Source organism: Mus caroli, unplaced genomic scaffold, assembly GCF_978045245.1.
Source record: "Mus caroli unplaced genomic scaffold, Mus_caroli_1 scaffold_10, whole genome shotgun sequence".
Taxonomy (NCBI): Eukaryota; Metazoa; Chordata; class Mammalia; order Rodentia; family Muridae; genus Mus; species Mus caroli.
Genome location: NW_028227265.1, coordinates 125561662 through 125582352, shown reverse-complemented (window position 1 = coordinate 125582352; position 20691 = coordinate 125561662). Strand labels below are relative to the sequence as shown.

Genomic DNA, 20691 nt, shown 5'->3' with positions numbered 1-20691 from the left:
TTTGATATAACTCCCAAGAATACTATAGCTGAATTGGGATATTTTCTGTTAAAAGCGTCAAAGAGAATGATTACACTAACAATGGTCTGATACTCTGTACTCTGGGCTTCTAAACTTCCCCATCTCTCCCTGAAAACCCAGGAACTGGTCCATTTCATCTATGTTTAATCTTCAGACTCCTTCCTGTAGCTCATGTAGTGACAGCCACCACTTCTCTTTATCTCTACCTGATTGAGTGTAGATTTGAGGAGTGAGAAAAGGTTGTGGCAAAGAAAAACTGTGCTCCCCAAAATTCTACACATTGGTGGACAGCAGTGAAGATGAGCATTTGCAACAGAAAGAGGGAAAAACATCTGTGTTCTTTGGGTGAGGCTAAGCTAAGACCCAGGAAGCTTAGGGTTGAGGGAGAAAGGCAGCTCAGGACTCGCTATTCTCAGGCTCTAACCGATGCTAACTGAAGGAGCTTGTAAACAGAAGCAGTAGCCTTTCTAAGAAGCTTTGGACCAGCTTTTTATTAGTTATATAAGGATTAAGAAGGTACTGAGGAGGGAACAGAAGAGGTAGTCCTGGAGGCAGGGAGACTGGAATAGTAAATACTTGGTTTCTAGGAATATTGGGGCTGTGAGTCTATTTTTAATGTCTGGGGAATGGAGGATATGAAGTTGGAGACTGGGTCATGAGGAGATGACTCCTGAACACTGGAAAGGTGAAGCCTGGGGACTAAAGTCCTGAGTCTTAAGAACATTGATTCTGAAAATCTGGAATTCTAGAACCAGAACAGGGCGAGTTGATGGTCTCTAGATTCTTGCTTTTCAAAAGGGTCAGGATTCCTTGATTCTAATGAGAAGGAAGTTGAATAATTGATTTCTGGGTTCAGGGAGGTGAAAAGTGAGTCTGTCCTCCTGTTCTTGGGTAGTGAGGCATGTGTTAAGTGAGGTGAATACTGGGAAACAGGAATACTCAATCTTGTAGGGCAAGGGTGATACAGAATGCCTGAGAGTTGAAGTAGAGCTGGGGTCTGAAGTCTTGATTCTGTGAATGTGGTATCTGGAAACTGAACTCCTGGTTCTTGATGTAGTAGGTACTGAACATCTTTCCTAGTAGGTGACAGTTGAAAACTGGAGGACTGAAATGCAGGATCCTGAGATAGTTGAGTCTGGAATCAGACTTATGATGCTCATCTAGTAGATAATGGACAGGACAACTGAAGCAATGGTAGAATGGCAACTATCTGTAATCCTGTATTGAGAAAAGGAAAGAAGATACTAGACTATCCTTGTTTTAGAGTGTGGTAGGAACCTTTGCCTGATAGATTTCTCAACTTTCTTTCCTCAGGGTGTCAGGACTGTGAGCGGTTCATCACTATGCTGCAGCTCATCTCCATTGTGCTCTTGGTTGCTCTCCTCATGGCTATCCTTGTCAAAGGTCAGGAAACTTTAATGCTAGAGCTTCCTACTCTAGCCTCCCAGCATGCAGGTAGAGGTGATACTGAAGCTGGGACTGTGGTCTTATATGTCTTCTAGGATTTTCTCAAGACTTGTGTGTAGCAAGAAGTAGTTTTAGAGGCATGGTCTGATTCCATTGACCCTTTTGGTCATACTTCCCTGGGCATCAGGATTCCACATCTTCAAATGAGATAGATTCAAGTAAGATTTTTGGACTTGGACATGTTCCTGGGAATACAGCACATATTAGTTAAATTCTGGTCTGCCCTGCCTTTATGATTTATCTGTGGATCCCACACATTAATAAAATGTTTTGATCAATTCCATTACCTAGCCTCTGTCTTCGAGTTCTTACCTTCTTCTTCATCACCACTTTTCTCTCCCAGCTTCATGTTCTCCTTCATTTTTATATTCTACTAAATATACTTAGTGTTCTCTATGTACATGAGTTTAAGACCATTTACTGGCACATGGGTAGTGTCCTGGGGCAAAAGAACACTGATCCTCTGTGCTTCCCTACATCCCTCCTTCTCTCCCTCTCCCTTCCCCAGCAGCTTTCAGTTGCCAACTGTTATTCAGCTAGAGTTGAGGCTTCCTGTGCCCATTCTCCATTTCTGTTGGGATTTTGTCTAGCGTGAGCTTCTGCAGATTTGAGCTACAGTCACAACACTGTGAGTCTACATGAACAGCAGGACTGTGGGGTCCAGAAAATACTGTTTTTCAGCAGTCCTCCACTGCCTATGGCTCTTTCCATCTTTCTACCCCAATGTCCATCATGATCCCTGGAGTTCAGGAGGAGGACTTGTGTTAGAGATGTCTCATCTTTGTCTGAGCTCTCCACAGGAGTTTATTCTATGTACATTGGATATTTCTGAGTCTCTATGTCAATCACAACTTACTACAAAAGCTTCCATAATAAAGATTGAGAACTTCTGGTCACCTAAAGGTTGAATCTCACAGCCTGAATGAATTAGACCTAATATCTAGTCTGTGTCTCTGTCTCCCTTTCTCTCTTGGTAAGAGAGTTAAGCATCTGTATGTGGCTTACCAGCCTCCTGTGCTATGATGCTCAGCTTCTATATGGTCTTTGTCAATCATGCTATGCTGAACAAATTATGTGGCATGAAGTTTCAGGGAGGCACATGCCTCCCTGAAAGTATAAGAAATTCAGATATTTCCATTGTTAGGAGAAGCATCTCTGGAGGCTCATGTGGCCTAGCCCCACAATCCTGTCATGACCACTAGCTCTCTGACTTTTACATGAAGCTCTTCTCAGGTGTTAAGGGGACTCTCTCTCTCTCTCTCTCTCTCTCTCTCTCTCTCTCTCTCTCTCTCTCTCTCTCTCTCTCTTGCTGTAATGTCCCATCTTATTGTTTTTATTATAACTGTATTTCCTTTTAAAAGGCTTTCCAAACTAGAGGGCTGGTCATAGTCTTGAAGCCATTTAAATAAAGCTAACCCCTGAAGGATGAGTATGTGTCAGCTCCTTTCCTGAACCAATGCTTCCTCTCTTCATAGATTTACCAACATTTAATGTTTTCATTGTCTTTTCTTGTCATAGGCTCTGGGGTTCCTAGGTCCCAAGAGCATGATCAGGAAAAGCTACACATCCAACAGAAACTGGACCAGCTGAAGGCTGGACTAGGTAAGTGACCAGAAACTGGATCTCTCTAAGAGCATGGGAGGTTTTCCACATTGGATGAGTTGACTGAAGAGACTGGGCCTCTCAGAGAACACAGATTAGCATTTAAAATGGCACTTACTAGACCCGCTGGGACATGCAGATTCCTAACATCTGCTCTGACATATAAAGTCCCTGCTATCCTCTTTATCTAGGAGTTGTGACCAAGGAGCCCTGGATTATCTTGGAGGAAACAGAGTTAGGAAGTTAAGAGGGAAATGACTGCCCCTGGGGAGATAGTGCAGTGAATAACGTACTTACTGCACAAGCATGGGGACCTGAGTTTGGATCTATCCCACCACAGAGAACCTGAGCATAGGCACACATGCCTAAACACAACACTAGTGAGGTACAGGCGGCCCCTGGGGCTCACTTGCTAGTCTAGACAAACAGGGAGTTCTTGGTTCTGTAAAAGAACCAGTCTCAAAGGTAAGGAAACACACACACACACACACACACACACAAACAGAGGGAGGGGAGAAACCAAGCATGGCCACACTAACTGGCAGTAACTAACTGGGCTCAGTACCCTAAAACAGCAGTGCAGAAAGTTGTCAAGAATGTGTGATAGGATGGCTCTGATAGGAATCTGAAAATAGAGAGTGTGTTGTATTTGCTCCAAAGATATTAACTGATTACAGATATGCAGACAGTAACAATCAGTTTAAAACTTTTGTGAATTTGAAGGAGAGTGGAGAGGAGTATAAGCAAGGGTTTGAAAGGAGATAAAAGAGGGAAGAAATGTGAATATTAAAGTATAAACGTGAACATAAACAAGTGAAGAATGATACTGTTTATATGGTTTAAATGCTCAAATATAAATTAAGAATATATATTTATAATTAAAAATGTCCTGCCCTCCTTGTCACCGCTCCCATGACATCCCTCAGCTCCTTCGTATTGATGGCCTTTTGTCTTTCTCATATATATATATATATATATATATATATATATATATATATATATCACCATTTTAACCAAAAAAGACTGATCAATAACATTCACTTCTGTCCTCTACTTGCACACACAGAGCAGTGTACACAGTCATGCACACACATGAATACAATGCATACAAACACATGAAACTCAAGAAGAATGAAGACCAAAGTGTGGACACTATGCCCCTTCTTAGAATTGGGAACAAAACACCCATGGAAGGAGTTACAGAGACAAAGTTTGGAGTTGAGATGAAAGGATGGACCATCCAGAGACTGCCCCACCCATAGATCCATCTCATAATCAGCCTCCAAACGCAGCAGCCTTATTTATAATAGCCAGAAGCTGGAAAGAACCCAGATGCCCCTCAACAGAGGAATGGATACAAAAAATGTGGTACATATACACAATGGAGTACTACTCAGTTATTAAAAAGAATGAATTTATGAAATTCCTAGGCAAATGGATGGACCTGGAGGGCATCATCCTGAGTGAGGCAACCCAATCACAAAAGAACTCTAATGATATGTACTCACTGATAAGTGGATATTAGCCCAGAAACCTAGAATACCCAAGATATAAGACACAATTTGTGAAACACATGAAACTCAAGAAGAATGAAGACCAAAGTGTGGACACTTTGCTCCTTCTTAGAATTGGGAACAAAACACCCATGGAAGGAGTTACAGAGACAACGTTTGGAGTTGAGTCGAAAGGATGTACCATCTAGAGACTGCCATATCCAGGGATCCATCCCATAATCAGCTTCCAAACGCTGACACCATTGCATACACTAGCAAGATTTTGCTGAAAGGACCCAGATATAGCTGTCTCTTGTGAGACTATGCCGGGGCCTAGCAAACACAGAAGTGGATGCTCACAGTCAGCTATTGGATGGATCACAGGGCCCCCAATGGAAGAGCTAGAGAAAGTACCCAAGGAGCTAAAGTGGTGTGCAACCCTATAGGTGGAACAACATTATGAACTAACCAGTACCCCCCGGAGCTTGTGTCTCTAGCTGCATATGAATCAGAAGATGGCCTAGTCGGCCATCAGTGGAAGGAGAGGCCCATTGGTCGTGCAAACTTTATATGCCTCAGTACAGGGGAATGCCAGGGCCAAGAAGTTGGAGTGGGTGGGTGGGTGAGTGGGTGGGGGAGCATTGGGGGACTTTTGGGATAGCACTGGAAATGTAAATGAAATAAATACCTAATTAAAAAAAAGAAAAAATAAACTGCACTAGAACCAACTGATTCATCATCATCATCTTCTTCATCTTCATCTTTCTATTCTTTCTCCTCTTCCTCATCCTCTTCATCCTCCTCATCTCCTCTTCCTTCTTTTTCTTGCCCTTTTTCACTGCATCAGCTTTTCCTTTAGCTCTGTAGGCAGCAATATCCTTCTCATACGTCTCCTTGAAGAAGCAGCCTTCTTTTCATAGGGCTGCTTGTCATCCACTGCAGTGTTCCACATCTCTCCTAGTTTCTTTGCAACATCACCAATGGATAAGCCAGGATGCTTGCCTTTGATTTTGGGGAAGAACTCAGAACAGAACAAGAAGGCTGAAGGAGGCCTCTTGGGTGCATTGGAGTCCTTGAAGTTCCTTTTTGGTCTCCCCTTTTTTGGGGGGGCGGGGGGTGGGATGTAGGTTTTCATTTCTCTTTCATAATGAGCCTAGTCAGCCTTTGCCATATCTTCAAATTTCCCCCCCCCCTTTTTTTAGCAGACATGGTCTTCCACCTCTCTGAGCACTTCGTGGAGAACTCTGAAAAGTTGACAGAAGCATCCGGGTGCTTCTTCTTGTGTTCCTCCTGGCAGATTTGTGCAAAAAATGCATATGAGGACATTTTGCCTCTCGGCTTCTCAGGACCTCCTTTACCCATGTTTAGTTGATTTTCCTCCACAAGGCACAGAGTCACCAGTGCCTGTCTGGCTCTTACTTGCCCTGGTGCTGTCTCTATGGAGCTCAATGTCCTGCAATGGCTGTGAGAGCAGAGCCGGCAGAATATTGTTTAAAGAAGAAACAAACGAAAAAACAAAACCAAAAATATTCTACCTGCTTTATTTGGGGTAATATTTGGGGATAAAAAGCCACCAGCAGTTGAGTGAGAAGAGAGTATTATATTAAATTCACAGAATGGAAAAGAAATATACTTACCCATGCAGCATATGTAAACCTCAAACACAAAGCCGGTATGTGGAATAACCTCAACATATGTAAATTGAAAATGTAAAGACTGTGTGTGGAATAATCTCAGCTAAATGAATTTCAAGAACAGATGGAACAAATACCTGGTGAGAAGTTGAAATTTTTGGTAAGAACTTATTTCAGAGAGATAAGCAAGGATTGGTTAAAAAAAAAAAAAAGGACCTTTAGAAGTCTCTGTGAGGGGCTGATGAGAGAGGTCAGTCAATAAAGTGCATATGTGCTGTCTTAAGTTAGGGTTTATTACTATAAAGAGACACCAGGATCAAGGAAACTCTTTTAAAGGAAAACAATTAATTAATTGGGCTGGATTACAGTTTCAAAGGTTTAGTCCATCACTAACATGGCAGCATGCAGGCAGACATGGAGGAGGAGCTAAGAATTCTACATCTTGATCTGATGGCAACAGAATAACAATGTGTCCCACCCTGGGAAGAGCTTAAACATATGTATGACCTCCGAGCCCAACTCCACAGTGATACACTTCCGCTAACAGGGCCACACCTGTTCCTACAAGGCCAAAACTCCTAAAAGTGCCACTGTATGGCCATGTATTCAAAAACATGAGTCTATGGGAGCCATAACTATTCCAGCCACCACATTCCACTCCCTAGCCCTATAGGCTTGTAGCCATAATATAATGCAAAACACATTTATTACAATTTCAAAAATCCCCATAGTCTTTCACAGTCTCAAAAGTATGTAAAAATACAGTCTTTTCTGAAATTCATACAATCTCTTAACTGTAATCCCCTATATCACACTCAAAAACAGATTACATACAATGGCACAGGGTATACCTTACCACTCCAAAATGTAGGAAAGAGACCATAGTGAGAAAATACTGGACCAAAAACCAACTGGTCAAACTCCAAACTCTGCATCTCTGTGTCTGATGTTAAGGTCCTCTCCAGATCTCCAACCCATTTCTGCTTTGTTGACTGCAACACACTTCTCTCTCTTGTTCTGGTTCCACTCCCTGTTATCAAGAATCCTTGACAGATTTCTCATGTCTCTGGCATCTCCATCATCAAGGCAATCTAGGCTTCACTTTTACAGCTTCATGAAATAGCTTTTCTAGGCCTCCATGCAGGGACAGCCCTTACACTTTCTGGCCTCAACAGTTTTCCTTAGTCACAGAGTCTATACTACCTTTCACACAATAGCCTCTCTGGGCCTCCATATAGAGACACCCCTACCATGCACCTGGCCTCGGTGGCTTTCCTTAGTCACAAAAGGAGATTCTATATCCTGTATCTTCTGTCCTTGACTGTAAAGCAAGAACCATGTGGCTAAAACTGCCAAGTTCTGTTGCTTGCTGTGGCTAGAACATGGCTCCCTTGTTCAATTACATATTCACCAGCTTTCTGTTTTCAATGATTTCCTTCAATCCCTAAGTTTGGCTGTTCTGGAACTTGCTCTGTAGATAAGGCTGGCCTAGAACTCAGATATCTGCTTGCCTCTGTCTCTTGAGTGCTGGTATTAAAGGTATATACTACCATGCCTGAACCTAAGCTTTTCTTGAATTACATTTCACACATTGCAAGCTTAGCTGACGGGGTTCTTGTCCTGAGGTCACTACTCCCATAATTCTGTTTAATATCTTGAATCAGTTTATCTCCTTGAACACAGAATTTATCTCTATTCCACTTCCTGGTGCCTGTTTAATCCTTGAAGCATATGCTTTATATTTTTCCCTTGCTCCATTTCATCAAAATGTTCTTCATAAGCATTAACCTTAGTTGACACAGGACAAAGTCTATACTAGGTTATTTTGAGATTTTTGCTAATGCATTAACCCAAAATTCTTCACTTTAGCCTCAGGCAGACTTTTGGACAAGGACAAAAAGCAGTCAAAATATCACAACAGTCTCTAGGTCATATACTAAAATTTTTTTCCTCTGAAATCACTTGATCCAGGGCCCCACAGTTTAACTCTCTCTCAGTCTGACTGTCTTACATGTTCCTATTAGAATAACCCATTAAGAAATGCTTGAATTATTTCATTGCCTTCCTAATCCAAAGTCCCCAAATCCACATTCTTTCCAAACAAAAGCATGGTCAAGTCCATCAGAGACATACCCCATAACAGGTATCAACTTCTATCTTAGGGTCTTATTGCTATGAAGAGACACCATGACCAAGGCAACTCTTATAAAGGAAAACAATTGGAACTGGCTTACAGTTTCAGAGTATTAGTCCATTATTGTCTGTTGGGCTGATTGTTGTTGCTGAGCGTGTTACAACTGCTCAGGAGGGGCAGAACACAATCTGTGATAGGGGTCTCCTGGTGTTGTTCTTCACAGAATGAGAGGGATAAATTCCAAGAATCTCTGGTCTGGCCAGAAGGAAAGGTTCTAAAGAGCTCTGATCTGGCCAGAATGACCAAAGTGTTAGAGGTCTCTGAAGAGAAGCCCATGCAAGGCAGGGAGTCAGGGTCTCTCCCACTACCATATCAGCACCAATGTCACCAGGAGCAGTGGTTGCAGCCTACAAGCAGCAGAGACCCACAGCTGGAGCTACTAAGCAAACAGGCAGCTAGAAGTAGCTAAGATCAACAGTGAAAGGCAAGTAGCTGCAGATAGCCAGGAGCTGCAGCAGCAAATGGTAGTAATGGGGGCGTGAGCCCAGCCTGCCAAGGTGCAGTGATGTATGCTTTGGGAAAGAAAGCCCTTCCCCAGAGCGTTACTGCTCAATAAAACAGCTACTCATGTACTTTATTCGATGTGGATAGAGATCTTATAAACATTTTGGGAGTAGGGTGGGATCAGTCTGACATGTTAAAGATACTATATTTGAGTGGAGAAGGACTCCAGGTATTTTCCCTATGTGACTGATTATCATGGCCCTCTCGATGGGGTGTCATGGTTACATCTTCCAGAACAAGCAAAGCTTGGCAGAGAGCTGGCCCCATACCTACTCTTCTCAATTCTGACATTTCCCAGGGTTTGGGCTGGCTCAACCTTTCCAGTTCTTCTCTCTGGTGGCATGGTCCACTTTCCCCACAAGTGTCATGGCAGGAAGCATGACAGCATGCAGGCAGACATGGTGCTGGAGGAGGAGCAAAGAGTTCTACCTCTTGATCCAAAGGCTGCAGAATAAGATGTGTCCTTCTGTAGAAGTGCCAATATTACAGAAATATACCACTGTATCCAGCTTTGTATGGACTCTGGAGAAATGAACTCAAGTCCTTGTGTTTGCATGAGAAGTGCCTCATCTACTAAGGCAGCTCCATAGTACCACATTTAATGTTTGTTTCAAATATTTCTCTCATCTGGTACCTTGGCACTATCTTTCTTCATTAGTCATTATAGCCATGGGACTGTGGCCCTGAGGCTGACTGTCAAGATGATACTGTAAAGGGGGAACACCCACACTGACATCTTCTATATAATGCTATTTGAGAAGGAATGTACATACACTGACTTCCTCACTATGAGCAAGGCACACAATGAATACCAGTGTTACCTAATATTGTAGTCTGGGTTTCTATTGCTGTGAAGAGACACCATTACATTATCAAGGCAATTCTTATAACATTTAATTGAGATTTGTGTACAGGTTCAGAGTCCATTATCAACAAGGCAGTAGCATGGCAGCATCCAAGCAAGCATGGCTCAGGAGATACTGAAAGGTCTATGTATTCATCTGAAGGCCTCTAGAAGACTGGCTCCACATGGTTAGGAGGAGGGTCTCAAAGTTCACCCCAACAAGGCCACAACTATTCAAATAAGGCCACACCTCCTAATAATGCTACTGCCTGGGCCAAGTATATTCAAACCACCACACCTGAATTTCAATATTATTTTGATGTTCCATTTCTGAGTGCAACAAGGGACACCACAATAACACAACTCTTAGCTTCCCTTATGTTTTCTGACCTTGAGCATTTTAAGAAGTGTATATTTTTAACATTTTTTTTGAGATAAAGATATAATTATATCATTCTCTCTTTCCTTTCTTTACTCCATCAAACCCTCCCAAATACTCTTCAAATTCATGGCCTCTTTTTTCATTATTCTTATATATACATTATGTATATAAACTTCTCAGTCTGTATAATGTCACTCATATGTGTGTTTCCAGGAATGGCCAATTGGGATTAGATAAACAAATGGTATGCGTCTCCCTGGAGAAGACAATTTTTTCTGCTCTTAGCATTCCTCAGTTGCCTGTAGTTCTTTGTGTAAGTTTGAGGTCTGGTAGGCTTTCTGTCTTTTTTGACAAGTCTTGTTGCCTTTGTTCAACTCATGTTTAGACAGTCATGTTGATGAGTCTTCTATGGGTGAATTTTCTGAGATTACGAGGAGATACAATCTCTCAGTAAAGTTCATGATTATCTAGCTTTTGCACTTTCTGCCACCTCTTCCACAATGTTCCCTGAGTCTTAGGTACACAGGTTGTTTTATAGTTGTGTTTTTTGGGACTGGCATCACAGCTTTACATGTTGAATGGTTGTCATTTTCTGTAATGGTCTCTATCTGTTGCAAAGAGATGTTCCCTTGATAAGGGGTGAGGACTACACTTATCTGTTGGTCTGAGAACAAATATTTAGAAAGTAGTAGGGACTATGTTAGTAGTAGTTAGTAGAGTGGTGGTTGTGGATTCTCCAAGATCCATGACTTCACTAGCACTGGACAATTAACAAAGATTTCCATACAAGACCTAATTTCTTTTTTTTTAATTTTTAATCTTTAGTTTGATTTAAACATTGCTTTTAGTATGATGACAACACCAGCTGTGCAGAAAGGGCTCTGGAGATGCATTCATAGCAGCACACACCTGCAGTTCTTCTACGGTTCTGGAAGCTCCAGAGCAGCCAATATTGCTTCATCAAATACATTCTTTAGGCCTTTCTGTGTGAGGGCAGAGCACTCCACATACTTGACAGCCTTCAGATCCCGCACCAGCTTTTCAGCAGCCTCTGGAGTAATAGGCTTCTGTTTGTTCTTAACAAGTTTCTCAATAGTAGAGGGGTCATCTCTGAGATCAATTTGGGTCTCAACAAGCAAGAAAGGAGTCTTTGGACAGTGGTGAGTTATCTCAGGCACCCACTTTTCTTTCACATTTTCAAATAAGGAGGGAGAGACCACTGAGAAACATACTAGAAAAACATCGGTCTGTGGATAACTTATCGGTCATAGTCTGTCATAATCCTCTTGCCCTGCAGTATCAAAAAGTCCAAGAGTGTATGGCTCTCCACCAATCATAACTGTGACTGCATAGTTGTCAAAAAAGGTTGGTACATATTCCAATGGGAATTTGTTTATCGTGTAGGATATCAGGAGACATGTTTTACCAACAGCACCATCAGCAACAATAACACACTTAATTGTTTGCATTTCAGAAATAGTTTTGTATCCACTTTTAATATTTCAAATTGGATGTTGACCTCAGCTTCTCCGCCGGGGTATTGGCAGCACTGCCAAGACATAATTTCTTTATTGTTCAGCTTGTCCTTTAAGTCCAATTAAAGAGCTGATTACTTAAAGGTGTATCTGGTTGGATATTTTTATTTGGTTCCAGGAAAATGGTTCCTTTCTTGATTTCCTCTTTGATCCATTAGTAATTCATTCAGTAGTAAGTTGTTAAATCCCCATTAGTTTGAACATTACTAGAGATTTGTTTGCTGTCAATTTCAAGTTTTGCTGCACTGTAATCACAATAAGTGATTTCAATACTTTTGAATTTGTAAACATTTGTTTTATGTCCCAGGATGTGGTCTACTTTACAAAAGCTTCCATGCACTGCTGAGTATAATACTGCTGAGTATTCTTTGATAGTCGGGTGAAATATTCTGTAGATGTCCGTTAAGTACATTTGATGTATGATTTATATTAATTATGATGTTCCTCTGTTTAGTTTTTTTCCAGGTGACCTGTCTACTGGAAGACTTGGAGTATAAAAATCACCTACTATTAATGGATTGATGTTAATTGACCATCTTTAAATCTAAGAGTGTTCATCTAATGAAATTGATCACGTCATAGTTTGATGCATAAATATTTAGGATAGTAACATCTTCTTGGTTAACTGTTCCTTTGATTAAAGTGTCCCTCTCTAACACTTCTGATTAGATTCATTTTGAAGTCTGTTTTGTCAGATATTAGGATAGCAACTCCTGCGTGCTTGCTGGTTTCATTTGATTAGATTACTTTTATCCATGAGTTTACTCTCAGATGCTGCCTATCATTAAAGCAAAGATGTGTTACTTCTAGACAATAGATAGATGGGTCTTGTTTATTCACCTGTTCAGTCAGCCTGTGTCTTTTGAGTGAAAAACTGAGACCAACAATATAAATTATTGATGAAATGAGTGTGTTAGTTGTGGTCATCGTGTTGTTGATTTTTGGTGCTGTTATGTTCTCAATGATACTTGATGTTTTAACAATTAAAGGCTATGGCTATCGGTCATGGCTATAATCCTATAGGCTATAAGATTAAAATCCAGAAAGCAGTAATCAAGCAATAGCAAAAGCAGCAAATGCAACAGTAAGAACCAGCAGCAGCAGGGGCAGCAGGAGCAGCAGCCACCTCTCAAGGCTCTGGCATTTATACCCTCTCAAGACTCCCCAGAAATCCAACATAAACTATCTACAACTGACAAAAATCACACACACACACAACCCTGGAGCATGAGACAAATCATAGTGGCTGTGGACAATCTAAAGCAGCCTAAATCCCACACTTGGGATTAAAACAAAAACACAATAATATAACTGGGTTTTTTTTTTTTAAGAAAGCAAAATTCTCACTACAATAGGTCCTGTGTATGGGACCAGGGCTAGATCTTGTTGATTTAGGCATAGGCATGGACGGAGAGATGAGGGAGCTTCACCTGGCTGGAACTTAACAAAGAATGTTGGAGATCTGGTTGGGTGGAGAGGTTGGATGTAGAGCACCCTTCCTTAAGTTGTTTTTTGGTATAGAAATTAAAAAGGTAACCTATTAACCTTGGTTAATTCAATATCTTCTGAAGCAAAAGCTGTGTGTGTATGTGTGTGTGTGTGTGTGTGAGAGAGAGAGAGAGAGAGAGAGAGAGAGAGAGAGAGAGAGAGAGACTAAATGTCAATGTCAGATGTTTTTCTTAATTACTTTTTTTTTTTTTTACTTTGAGACAAGGCCTCTCATTCAACCTGGATCTCCATGATTCAGTAGGCCAGCTAGTCAATGATCTCCAAGAATCCACCTGCCTCTGTCCATCTCCAGCCCCAAGGTTTTAGATGTGCACCCTTGCACCCAGATTTTGTGGGTGATAGGGACCTGAACTCAAGTCCTTATACAGCAGGCACTTTACCAAATAAACTATCACCCAGCACTGACAAAAATGGCGTTCATGCCACATTCCCTGATTCAGGGTAAATAAACGTGAACCCAGGGATGTGACCGAGGTAGAGTTCTCCATGTTTCCCCAAGTGCATATTACCATCAAATCAACTTTCAACAAGTGATTGAACAGCATCAGAAAATCCACTTTGTTCCCACATAAATAACCTGTAGTAACACTACCATCGAAATCATGTATTCTTCTATCCCTTTCCCAACATGAAACTATAAACTAAAATAAATACTTCTGCCCCTAAGTCTTCTCATATTTGTCCACAGTGATGAGAAAAGTAAATAATACAATAATAACATGATAGAAAGCAAAAAATGATGGCCCAGATGCAGTTGATTGATCTGGGTTTCTGACCTCCAGAACAGTAAACTAATTGAAATTCTTTCCTTTATAAAGTACACAGTATTAATTATTCTCTTATAGCAGTTGAAAGGAAACTAAGATAGAAAATTGTTCATGGTGCCAGGTAAGGTACCTTATATCTTTAAGTCTGAAAATATTCAGAAGGCAGAAATAGGCAGATCTATGTAAGTTTAAGGCTAACCTATATAATGAGTTCCATGCCATTGAGGACTATATGATGGGAGGAGAGGTTTAATGCATGATGTAGATAGAATATTGCTATGTATACCTGACACTATGAAAGCCACTTTGTAGCTGGTTTGTGGGTATAACTACAAATGGTTCTGAAAGGTATACAGGAGAAAAAGCCTAGAATATTATAAATTAAGGGTGTTAGTTACCTTTCTGGTGGTTGCAACAAAATATTTAACAAAAGCAATTTAAGGAACAAGGAGATTATTTGGGTTCACAGTTATAGATACAGTCCATCCAGGCAGAAAAGCCTTAGCAGCAAGAGCTTGACGTAGCTCTTCACACTATATCTGCAGTCAGGAAGCAGAGAGCGATGGATGCTGGGGTTTAAACCACTCCCTCAGTTTCATTCAATCAAGGGTCTACCTTGATAGAATGTTGCCACCCACATTCAGAATGGATCTTCTCATTTCAATTAACTCAGTCTAGAAACTGGATCACAGGCAAGCCCAGATCTTTGTCTCCTAGGTTATTCTAGGCCCTGTGAAGCTGACCATCAGTGTTAACCATCAAAATTAGAATCAATGATTCTGATTAAAACTCAACGAAGACAAAATGACCAGAAACACCTGGACATAACAATAGTGTATAAACATGGCTCAGTGGTCGAGTGTTGCTGTGCGTATGACCCCTAAACACTCTGAGCGTGGGCTCTAAGACCATTGTCCTAGATGCCTGAAAGTCAGTCTCCTGTTTGCCTTTGGATGAAGATGTAGAACTCTTAGCTCCTCTAGCACCAGGCCTCCCTGGAAGCTGCCTTGATGATAATGGACTGAACCTCTGAACCTGTAAGCCAGCCTCAATTAAATGTTGTCCTTTATGAAAGTTTCCTTGGTCATGGTGTCTCTTCACAGTAATGGAAATCCTAACTAAGACAACATGCCAACACGGATGAAACTCCACTCCTAGGAGGCATTGGTAATTAATGGCTGCTGGTGAGGAGGTAGCATTTTACTGGCACAGCCACTAATAAGAAACCAGCTCTGGGGCTGGTGAGATAGTTCAGCGGTTAAGAGCACCGACTGCTCTTCCAAAGGTCCTGAATTCAAATCCCAGCAACCACAAGGTGCCTCATAACCATCTGTTACAAGAATCTGATGCCCTCTTCTGGTGTGTATGAAGACAGCTACAGTGTACACACATATAATAAATAAATTAAAAAAAAAAAAAAGAAAGAAAGAAACCAGCTCTTCTAAATAACCCTATACATATATCTATGCATCAACCCTAATTAAAATCACCAATTTGTCTACTTTTAAAGACATAAGAGTAGAAAGAAGAGATTCAGGAGTGAGAAGAAGATAAGAGAGGGGAATGGAGAGTTAATTTGGTCAAAATATGTTATATATGTGTATGAAATTGTCAAGGAATAAATATATAAGATCTGCAAAGATTAGACCCACAACACCCATATCTGAAAGGGGCAAGGAATCACTAGGCCCTTACCCATTCCTGAGAATATATAGGAAATTAACAGTTATTAAGGAGGGAGAGGCATTTTCTTCAGTGGTGTAGCCACTGGTAAGGTGCCTATGCTCCTGTAAACAGTCCCTCACCCACACTCCTATAGATAACCTAATGGAAACTAACTGAGGCTCCAAAAAAAGACATGAAGTTAAAAGGTGGGCAAGAAGGAGATCAATAGGAGTGGATGGGAGACAATAGCTAGTAATAATCAGTGAATATGATCAGAATATAACATGTACATGAATGAAAATATGACAACCACTATCATGTAGTTAGTATATATGCTAATGAAAACAAATTTAGAAGCAGAAAACCAGCCTGAGAGGGCCACAAGCCTCTTCAGGTCTGACCAGCACCTGAGTAGCTAGAGTGCAGGGTCGGCTGACACCCGCCAGCTACCCACGACACCCACCACAGGATTTTGAGACTTCTGGTGAGTGGAACACAGCTTCTGCTCCAGTCCAATCACGTGGGACCTGAGACTGCTTTGATTGGGGAGGCAGAAATCCGGCCTGAGTAGGGCCACAAGCCTCTTCCGGTCTGAACAGCACGGGGGTAGCTAGAGCGCAGAGTCTGCTGACACCCACCAGCTACCCACGACACCCGCCACAGGATTTTGAGACTTCTGGTGAGTGGAACACAGAGTCTGCTCCAATCTTTAAACAGTGACAACAATAACAACTAATCCCAGAGATTACCAGATGGCGAAAGGTAAACGTAAGAATCTTACTAACAGAAACCAAGACCACTCACCATCATCAGAACCCAGCACTCCAACTTCGCCCAGTCCAGGGCACCCCAGCACACTGGAAAAGCTAGACCCAGTTCTAAAAGCATATCTCACGATGATGGTAGAGGACATCAAGAAGGACTTTAATAACACACTTAAAGAAATACAAAAGAACACTGGTAAACAGGTAGAAGACATTAAAGAGGAAGCACAAAAATCCCTTAAAGAATTGGAGGAGAACACTGCTAAACAGGTAGAAGACATTAAAGAGGAAGTACAAAAATCCCTTAAAGAATTGCAGGAGAACACTGCTAAACAGGTAGAAGACATTAAAGAGGAAGCACAAAAATCCCTTAAAGAATTGCAGGAGAACACTGCTAAACAGGTAGAAGACATTAAAGAGGAAGCACAAAAATCCATTAAAGAATTGCAGGAAAACCAGACCAAACAGGTGATGGAATTGAATAAAACCATCCAAGACCTAAAAAGGGAAGTAGAAACAATGAAGAAAACCCAAATTGAGGCAACACTGGAGATGGAAACACTAGGAAAGAAATCTGGAAGCATAGATACGAGCATCAGCAACAGAATACAAGAGATGGAAGAGAGAATCTCAGGTGCAGAAGACTCCATAGAGAACATCAGCATGATAATCAAAGAAAATACAAAATCCAAAAAGATCCTAACTCAAAATATCCAGGAAATCCAGGACAAAATGAGAAGACCAAACCTACGGATAATAGGAGTAGATGAGAATGAAGATTTTCAACTCAAAGGACCAGCAAATATATTCAACAAAATTATAGAAGAAAACTTCCCAAACCTAAAGAAAGAGATGCCCATGAACATACAAGAAGCTTACAGAACTCCAAATAGACTGGACCAGAAAAGAAATTCCTTCCGACACATAATAATCAGAACAACAAATGTACTAAATAAAGATAGAATACTAAAAGCAGTAAGGGAAAAAGGTCAAGTAACATATAAAGGCAAGCCTATCAGAATTACACCGGATTTTTCACCAGAGACTATGAAAGCCAGAAGGGCCTGGACAGATGTTATACAGACACTAAGAGAACACAATTTCCAACCCAGGCTACTATACCCAGCCAAACTCTCAATTACCATAGATGGAGAAACCAAAGTATTCCACGATAAAACCAAATTCACACATTATCTTTCCACGAATCCAGCACTTCAAAGGATAATAACAGAAAAAAACCAATACAAGGATGGAAACCACGTCATAGAAAAAGCAAGAAGGTAATCCCTCAACAAACGTAAAAGAAGACAGCCACAAAAACAGAACACCAACTCTAACAACAAAAATAAAAGGAAGCAACAATTACTTCTCCCTAATATCTCTTAATATCAATGGACTCAACTCCCCAATAAAAAGACATAGAATAACAGGCTGGCTACAGAAACAGGACCCAACATTTTGCTGCTTACAGGAAACACATCTCAGAGAAAAAGATAGACACTACCTCAGAATGAAAGACTGGAAAACAATTTTCCAAGCAAATGGTAGGAAGAAACAAGCTGGAGTAGCCATTATAATATCTGATAAGATTGACTTCCAACCCAAAGTCATCAAAAAAGACAAGGAAGGGCACTTCATTCTCATCAAAGGTAAAATCCTCCAAGAGGAACTATCAATTCTGAATATCTATGCGCCAAATACAAGGGCAGCCTCATTCATTAAAGATACTTTAGTAAAGCTCAAAGCACATATTGCACCTCACACAATAATAGTGGGAGACTTCAACACACCACTTTCACCAATTGACAGATCATGGAAACAGAAACTAAACAGGGACACAGTGAAACTAACAGAGGTTATGAAACAAATGGATCTGACAGATATCTACAGAACATTTTATCCTAAAACGAAAGGATATACCTTCTTCTCAACACCTCATGGTACCTTCTCCAAAATTGACCACATAATTGGTCACAAAACAAGCCTCAATATATACAAAAATATTGACATTGTCCCATGCACCCTATCAGATCACCATGGACTAAGACTGATCTTCAATAACAAAATAAATAATAGAAAGCCAACACACACGTGGAAACTAAACAACACTCTTCTCAATGATACCTTGGTCAAGAAAGGAATAAAGAAAGAAATTAAGGACTTTCTGGAGTATAATGAAAATGAAGCCACCACATACCCAAACTTATGGGACACACTGAAAGCATTTCTAAGAGGAAAACTCATAGCTCTGAGTGCCTCCAAAAAGAAACTAGACAGAGCACACATTAGCAGCTTGACAACACACCTAAAAGCTCTAGAACGAAAGGAAGCAAATTCACTCAAGAGGAGTAGACGGCAGGAAATAATCAAACTCAGGGGCAAAATCAACCAAGTGGAAACAAGAAGAACAATTCAAAGAATCAACCAATGGAGGAGCGGGTTCTTTGAGAAAATCAACAAGATAGATAAACCCTTAGCCAGACTCACTAGAGGGCATAGGGAAAGTACTCTAATTAACAAAATCAGAAATGAAAAGGGAGACATAACAACAGACCCTGAAGAAATCCAAAACACCATCAGATCATTCTACAAAAGGCTATACTCAACAAAACTGGAGATCCTGGATGAAATGGACAAGTTTCTAGACAGATACCAGGTACCAAAGTTAAATCAAGATCAGGTTAATGACCTAAACAGTCCCATATCCCCTAAAGAAATAGAAGCAGTCATTAATAGTCTCCCAACCAAGAAAAGCCCAGGGCCAGATGGGTTAAGTGCAGAGTTCTATCAAACCTTCAAAGAAGAACTAATCCCAGTTCTTCACAAACTATTCCACAAAATAGAATCAGAAGGTACTCTACCCAACTCATTCTATGAAGTCACAATTACTCTGATACCTAAACCACATAAAGACCCAACAAAAATAGAGAACTTCAGACCAATTTCCCTTATGAATATCGATGCAAAAATCCTCAATAAAGTTCTGGCTAACAGAATCCAAGAACACATGAAAACAATCATCCATCCTGACCAAGTAGGTTTCATTCCAGGGATGCAAGGATGGTTCAATATACAGAAATCCATCAACGTAATCCAGTATATAAACAAACTCAAAGACAAAAACCACATGATCATCTCATTAGATGCTGAGAAAGCATTTGACAAAATCCAACACCCATTCATGATAAAAGTCTTGGAAAGATCAGGAATTCAAGGCCCATACCTAAACTTGATAAAAGCAATCTACAGCAAACTAGTAGCCAACATCAAAGTAGATGGTGAGAAGCTGGAAGCAATCCCACTAAAATCAGGGACTAGACAAGGCTGCCCACTCTCTCCCTACCTATTCAACATTGTACTTGAAGTCCTAGCCAGAGCAATTAGACAACAAAAGGAGATCAAGGGGATACAAATCGGAAAAGAAGAAGTCAAAATATCGCTTTTTGCAGAAGATATGATAGTATACATAAGTGACCCTAAAAATTCCACCAGAGAACTCCTAAGCCTGATAAACAACTTCAATGAAGTAGCTGGATATAAAATTAACTCAAGCAAGTCAATGGCCTTTCTGTACACAAAGGATAAACAAGCAGAGAAGGAAATTAGGGAAACAACACCCTTCTCAATAGTCACAAACAATATAAAATACCTTGGTGTGACTCTAACTAAGGAAGTGAAAGATCTGTATGACAAGAACTTCAAGTCCCTGAAGAAAGAAATTAAAGAAGATCTCAGAAGATGGAAAAACCTCCCATGCTCATGGATTGGCAGGATCAACATTGTAAAAATGGCTATCTTGCCAAAAGCAATCTACGGATTCAATGCAATCCCCACCAAAATTCCAACTCAATTCTTCAACAAATTGGAAAGGGCAATCTGCAAATTCATCTGGAACAACAAAAAACCTAGGATAGCAAAAACTCTTCTCAAGGATAAAAGAACCTCTGGAGGAATCACATTGCCTGACCTAAAGCTGTACTACAGAGCAATTGTGATAAAAACTGCATGGTACTGGTATAACAACAGACAAGTAGACCAATGGAACAGAATTGAAGACCCTGAGATCAACCCACATACCTATGGTCACTTTATCTTTGACAAGGGAGCAAAAACCATCCAGTGGAAAAAAGACAGCATTTTCAACAAATGGTGCTGGCACAACTGGCGGTTATCATGTAGAAGAATGCGAATTGATCCATTCCTATCTCCTTGTACCAAGGTCAAATCTAAGTGGATTAAGGAACTCCACATAAAACCAGAGACACTGAAACTTATAGAGGAGAAAGTAGGGAAAAGCCTCGAATATATGG

At 40.7% G+C, this 20691-nt stretch overlaps 1 pseudogene; it reads right to left on the bottom strand.

Moving 5' to 3' along the window:
- Positions 1-11034: 11034 nt before the first annotated feature.
- On the bottom strand, positions 11035-11673 carry LOC110300464 (cell division control protein 42 homolog pseudogene; annotated as a pseudogene).
- Positions 11674-20691: the final 9018 nt, after the last annotated feature.